Source organism: Lucilia sericata, unplaced genomic scaffold (genome assembly GCF_015586225.1).
Source record: "Lucilia sericata isolate MDLA Ls3-8-SP2 unplaced genomic scaffold, ASM1558622v1 Contig003677F_arrow, whole genome shotgun sequence".
NCBI classification, from domain to species: domain Eukaryota; kingdom Metazoa; phylum Arthropoda; class Insecta; order Diptera; family Calliphoridae; genus Lucilia; species Lucilia sericata.
This window is the reverse complement of record NW_023996988.1, coordinates 1-6922: the sequence shown is the minus strand read 5'-3', so window position 1 is coordinate 6922 and position 6922 is coordinate 1. Positions and strand designations below refer to the sequence as shown.

General features: G+C 38.9%; 1 pseudogene; it reads right to left on the bottom strand.

Annotated features, from left to right (window-relative positions):
* Window positions 1–1046: 1046 nt before the first annotated feature.
* On the bottom strand, window positions 1047–6675 carry LOC119614922 (annotated as a pseudogene).
* Between the last annotated feature and the right edge of the window lie 247 nt (window positions 6676–6922).

Sequence of the window (6922 nt, the reverse complement as noted above, 5' to 3'; positions counted from 1 at the left end):
CTCTTTACTTTTTTTTATAATAATTAATTAATTAATAATATTACTACTTAAAACTTGTTATTAATTTTAATAATAGAATAATATTTACGTTTTTTTTTCCTTAACTTTTTCAAACTCACAAAAATTGGTTTTGTTTTTGTTTTTTTCTTATTATTTTTTAAATTTAGCATTTTAGTTGTTGGTTTTCTTAGTTTGTGGTTGCTGTTTAATATTGTTTGTTATTTACTAGAAATGTTTTTGTATGCAATTGATTTTTTGTTTTTCTTTTTCATTTTCATATTCTTTTTCAATTATTCCCTAGTAAATAGTAGTAGTTTTTTGTTTAAATCTTTAAATACTCATTAGATGTTAAATAAACTAAGTGTAAATTGTTGTTTGCTTTTAATTTAAGTTTTAAAAAAATTTTACTTTTTTGTTTATTACTCGCTCTTAGTAAAGTGTTTTAATATTTGTTGTTTTTAAAATTTAACTTAAACTCTTTTTTTGTTTAAAGAAAAAACTTATAATTTTGTTTTCTTGAAAGCATTTATAGTGTTCTTTACTTTAATTAAAAAAACTGCAGCAGCATTTTCTTTTGTTTTTTTCTAAAGAATTTGTTTGTAATAAAGGGTTTTTGTTGTTGTTTATTTTATCCAAGTCTTTAATTAAGTATAAGTAGTTTTCTTTAAATATATTTCGAAAAAAAGCTGTTTAATCTAATTATACAAAAATTCTTTATTTTAGCTAAATATACCCTTTAAATTTATTTTTAAAAAAATGCTGTGTATTTAAAAAAAAAAACAAAAAATTGTAATTGCATTGTGGTTTGGAAAAAGTTAGTTGTTGTTTCGAACAAAAAGTAAAATATTGTTTTCTTTTTTTTATTATTTTTTTTTTGGTTGTAATTGGCTTTTTTAAAAACTTCTCTGCTTATTTTTGTTGTATTATGTTTACATTTTTTTTTTTTTAGATTTTTTTCAGTTTTTTTTTTATATTTAAATTAGTTTTTTTCTGGTTTTTAATATTATTTTATATATTTATATTATTATTAAGGTTTTTTTTTTGTATTTATATTTAATATTTATAAGTTGTTTTTTATATTTATATATAGATTTATGTATAAGATTATATTATTATAAAGTTGTTTAATGTTGATGGCACAAAAGTTCAAATTTTTTGTATTTTTTCGCCAACTACTACCGGATTATTGCGTCTAATTTCTTGGGCTCCATGTTCCCGATAATCAAATGTACAATTGTGCTTATCGCTGTATCGATGGACAGCACAATATAAACCGCCACATCTGCAAAGGAAACCTAAAAAGTGGATAAGAAATGTGAAATTAGTATTTATTAGGAAAAAAAATAGAAATAATTTTTTATAGTCAAGACTATAGACGAGATAGGTAGTAGTCTTTTCTATAGTCAGGACGATACTATAGTCAACACTATAGTCTAGACTATAGAACAGTCAATATTCCCGACTATAGAACAGTCTATAGTCCAGACTACATAACAGTCTATAGTCTAGACTATAGAACAGTCAATATTCCCGACTATAGAACAGTCTATAGTCCAGACTATATAACAGTCTATAGTCCAGACTATAGAACAGTCTATAGTCCAGACTATAAAACAGTCTATAGTCCAGACTATAGAACAGTCTATAGTCCAGACTATAGAACAGTCTATAGTGCAGACCATAGAACAGTCTATGGTCCAGACTATAGAACAGTCTATAGTCCAGACTATAGAACAGTCTATAGTCCAGACTATAGAACAGTCTATAGTCCAGACTATAGAACAGTCTATAGTTCAGACTATAGAACAGTCTATAGTCCAGTCTATAGTCCAGTCTTTAGTCCAGTCTATAGTCCAGTCTATAGTCCAGTCTATAGTCCAGACTATAGTCCAGACTATAGAACAGTCTATGGTCCAGACTATAGAACAGTCTATAGTCCAGACTATAGAACGGTCTATAGTCCAGACTATAGAACAGTCTATAGTCCAGACTATAGAACAGTCTATAGTCCAGACTATAGAACAGCCTATAGTCCAGACTATAGAACAGTCTATAGTCCAGACTATAGAACAGTCTATAATCCAGACTATAGAACAGTCTATAGTCCAGACTATAGAACAGTTTATAGTCCAGACTATAGAACAGTTTATAGTCCAGACTACAGAACAGTCTATAGTCCAGGCTATAGAGTAGTCTATAATCGAGAGTATAGAATAGTCCATAGTACAAACTATAGTACAGTGTATAGTCCAGACTATAGTACAGTCTATAGTACAGTCTATAGTCCAGACTATAGTATAATCTATAGTCCAGACTGTAGAACAGTCTATAGTCCAGTGGAGACTATAAAACAGTCTATAGTCCAATAAAGACTATAGAACGGTCTATAGTCGAGACTATAAAACAGTTTGTAGTCGAAACTATAGAACAGTCTACAGTCGAGACTATAAAACAGTCTATACTCGAGACTATAGAATAGTTTATAGTCCAGACTATTAAACAGTCTATAGTAGAAACTACAGTCTCTATATTCGAGGCTATAGTCAAAACTGTAATCCAATTTATAATCGAGACTAGGGTTCAATAGCCGAGACTATTGTTCAGTCAATAGCAATCCTTTCAAATATCGAAAATATAGTCCTGTGTCTGCAGTCAAGTTGTGTTGTTGTTAATCTTACCTGTCAAGCCAACTTTTTTGCGACATTCAGCGCAACGATTCTTTTTCTTTTTAGAATCTTTGTCGTCTTCCTTGTCTTTATCATCTTCGGCTGGTTCTGTGGAAGTTGATGGACCGGCGGTTGCGGCTGGTTCGCTGCTAGTTTTGGCTGTGTTTTCTTCATTTATTTTCTGCAATAAAATTATAAATATAAATATTTAAAGTCTTATTTAAAATAATTTCCTAACTCTTTCGTCTCTATTCTATTAGATGATTATAAAATTATTATAAAACTTATTCTCAAAAGACATTTTTAACGTCTCAACAAAAAGTCTGTTAACTTTTAGATCTTTTTCTTAAATCAATTGCAATTTAGAAACGCAAAGCATTTGTCTAAAGTTCAGATAATTTTATGAAAGATTTAAAAATAATCATTATTTGAATTGAGAAGGAATCTCGTTTACTTCATTTAAAAACTTTCTAAATTAATAAAACCGATGACACTCCGACTTATTTAGAATATTTTATAATTTATTTTAAATTATTATAATCATCATCATCTCATTATTGGTGATTTACTTAATGAAATGCCATTATAATTTACATTTAATTAATTGTGTAACTATTTGTACAAAAATTTCTTTTTAATTTTACAACAAATCACGAGTTGTGTGAAAAATGCCAGATATTTTTTTTTGTTTTTGGCAACTGAAATGATTTATGCGCCAGCAAATTAATTTAAAATAGTATTGCAAAAAACAAAACACGTGAAAGAATAAAATTCTAAATAAAATCAAATAATTTGCCAAAAATTAAAAGAAAATTTTAACATTAAATTGAGATCCTTTGACCCTAAGGATTATTTTAAAGGTCATAATATAAACACATTTATGTATAATCCTAACTGAACTGATTTTTCATTTCTAAAACGGATCCACATCAGAAATTAAAGAATTTTATTAGAACTTTTCGTCGCTTTCGAATATCAGAATTTAGTCAAAGATTCCAGAAGCATTTCATAGAACCAGTTCCATTAAACTGTTCCATAAAACTGTTCCAAAGGTGACAATTTCAAACACAGATCATAGTTACAAATAGTACATACTATAATCTGTATTTATAGAACTAGTTATTCTAAATTCTGAAAAAAAAACATCGCTGAACATTTACCCTTTTTCTTAAAGATTTCTCATCTTTTTTATGATTGTTTGAAGATGAGGAAGAGTCATCTTTATTTGCCATGTGTTGAATTATTAGTTAAATCTTTATAATTATTATACAAAAAAGATTCAGCAGGTGACACTGTGTAGGTGGGAAGTTGCCGAAGGTATCTGATTTAAATTAGTTTTATATTCGAGATGTAAAGACTTAGCTTGTAAAATTTGATGAGGGAGTTCTTAAGGAATTTTTGATTTCTTAACAGCAAATAAAGCTGTCGATTTCTTTTTATTTCCAATTATAGTTGCTGGAAATTTCTTTGTTACTAAACTGTGTTGTGTTTGGATTCACAGATGTCTTTTGATTTCGTTTTATAGTTATATTTTGAAGATATTTCATTAAGTTTTGTTTTCTTAGAATACATGGAGAAGTTTTGATTGAAGGCATTGGAAATTTTAGAAAAATCTTTAGTTAGTTATTTAAAAAAATAGGACGGTTTATTGAAAAGATTTTTTTATTCACCTTTTGTATAGATTCTTGTATATTGCAAAATATATTTTAAATTTATTTTTAGAATTTTGAAAGTTGAACCTAATGAAAGCACAGAAGAGAAAAAAAAGAAAGGGGACAAAGACAGGGAAGCCAGGGAAGGGGCAAAAGAGGAAGAAGATAAGAAGGGGGGGGAAGGAAACACAGAAAGACCCAAAAAGGGGGGGGAAAAAGGGAAAGGGGGAGAGAAAAAAAAAAAAAAGCAAAGGAAAGAGGGGGGCGAGCCCAAACAGAACGGAAAAGGAGCGGAGGGAGGAGCGAGGAGCGAGCGAGCGAGGAGCGAGCGAGCGAGAGAGCGAGCGAGCGAGCGAGCGAGCGAGCGAGCGAGAGCGAGCGAGCGAGCGAGCGAGCGAGCGAGCGAGCGAGCGAGGGAGCGAGGGAGCGAGCGAGCGAGAGAGCGAGCGAGCGAGCGAGCGAGCGAGCGAGCAGCGAGCGAGCGAGCGAGCGAGCGAGCGAGGAGCGAGCGAGCGAGCGAGCGAGCGAGCGAGCGAGCGAGCGAGAGGAGCGAGCGAGCGAGCGAGCGAGCGAGCGAGCGAGCGAGCGAGCGAGCGAGCGAGCGAGCGAGCGAGCGAGCGACCGAGCGAGCGAGCGAGCGAGCGAGCGAGCGAGCGAGCGAGCGAGCGAGCGAGCGAGCGAGCGAGCGAGCGAGCGAGCGACCGAGCGAGCGAGCGAGCGAGCGAGCGAGCGAGCGAGCGAGCGAGCGAGCGAGCGAGCGAGCGAGCGAGCGAGCGAGCGACGAGCGAGCGAGCGCGAGCGAGCGAGCGAGCGAGCGAGCGAGAGAGCGAGCGAGCGAGCGAGCGAGCGAGCGAGCGAGCGAGCGAGGCGAGCGAGCGAGCGAGCGAGCGAGCGAGAGCGAGCGAGGAGCGAGCGAGCGAGCGAGCGAGCGAGCGAGCGAGCGAGCGAGCGAGCGAGCGAGCGAGCGAGCGAGCGAGCGAGCGAGCGAGCGAGCGAGCGAGCGAGCGAGCGAGCGAGCGAGCGAGAGAGCGAGCGAGCGAGCGAGCGAGCGAGCGAGCGAGCGAGCGAGCGAGCGAGCGAGCGAGCGAGCGAGCGAGGAGCGAGCGAGCGAGCGAGCGAGCGAGCGAGCGAGCGAGCGAGCGAGCGAGCGAGCGAGCGAGCGAGCGAGCGAGCGAGCGAGCGAGCGAGCGAGCGAGCGAGCGAGCGAGCGAGCGAGCGAGCGAGCGAGCGAGCGAGCGAGCGAGCGAGCGAGCGAGAGAGCGAGCGAGCGAGCGAGCGAGCGAGCGAGCGAGCGAGAGAGCGAGCGAGCGAGCGAGAGCGAGCGAGCGAGCGAGCGAAGCGAGCGAGCGAGCGAGCGAGCGAGCGAGCAGCGAGCGAGCGAGCGAGCGAGAGAGCGAGCGAGCGAGCGAGCGAGCGAGCGAGCAGAGCGAGCGAGCGAGCGAGCGAGCGAGCGAGAGAGAGCGAGCGAGCGAGCGAGCGAGCGAGCGAGCGAGCGAGCGAGCGAGCGAGCGAGCGAGCGAGCGAGCGAGCGAGCGAGCGAGCGAGCGAGAGAGCGAGCGAGCGAGCGAGCGAGCGAGCGAGCGAGCGAGCGAGAGCGAGCGAGCGAGAGAGCGAGCGAGCGAGCGAGCGAGCGAGCGAGCGAGCGAGCGAGCGAGCGAGCGAGAGAGCGAGCGAGCGAGCGAGCGAGCGAGCGAGCGAGCGAGGAGCGAGCGAGCGAGCGAGAGAGCGAGCGAGCGAGCGAGCGAGCGAGCGAGCGAGCGAGCGAGCGAGGCGAGCGAGCGAGCGAGCGAGCGAGCGACGATCGAGCGAGCGAGCGAGCGAGCGAGAGAGCGAGCGAGCGAGCGAGCGAGATAGCGAGCGAGCGAGCGAGCGAGCGAGCGATTCTATCTAGCGATCTATCTATCTATCATCTATCTATCTATCTATCTATCTATCTATCTATCTATCTATCTATATAGTAACAAAATATCCTCTTTGACTTACCTCTTTAATTTCATTGTGTTGCTGTTGTAAACTCTGTACTGTTGGCTGTGCTGCTGAAGGTATTGTAATGGCTGGACTAAATGGGGACTTGGTTGTGGGCTTGGAACTGAAACAGGTGTGCTGCCAACAGGTGGTTGTTGCTTTTTCTCAAGGAATCCTTTAATAATTAAAAAAAAAAAAACAAAATTAAATTTATTAAAAAAATTATTCCAAAAAACATGTTTATTTTGTTATAAAGACAAAAAAACAAAATACCTTGTAGCAAACTGAGCATAAACCATCTGTAGCTGGATTACCATAAAAACCGCAACCAGAGCGGCACATAGGTTGCATCGGATTTGATTCGCGTTCCATTGCTTTTTCTTGTAGATGTTGTTTTTTGTTGTTGCTTTTTTTGTTTTTTGCGGTTATTATTGTGTAGTTGTGTGTTTTTATTATTTATGATTTCGCACAGCGAAGTTAATTTTTATGGTTTTTTATTTGTTGTTTTATTATTAATGATGTAGTTTTGTTGTTATTATTATTTGAAGGTAATTGTTGTTGTTGCTGATTTGTTACAAAGAAATATTAAATTTGAAATAGAAGAAAAACAAGGAGAAATAAACAAAATTTGAAACTTTT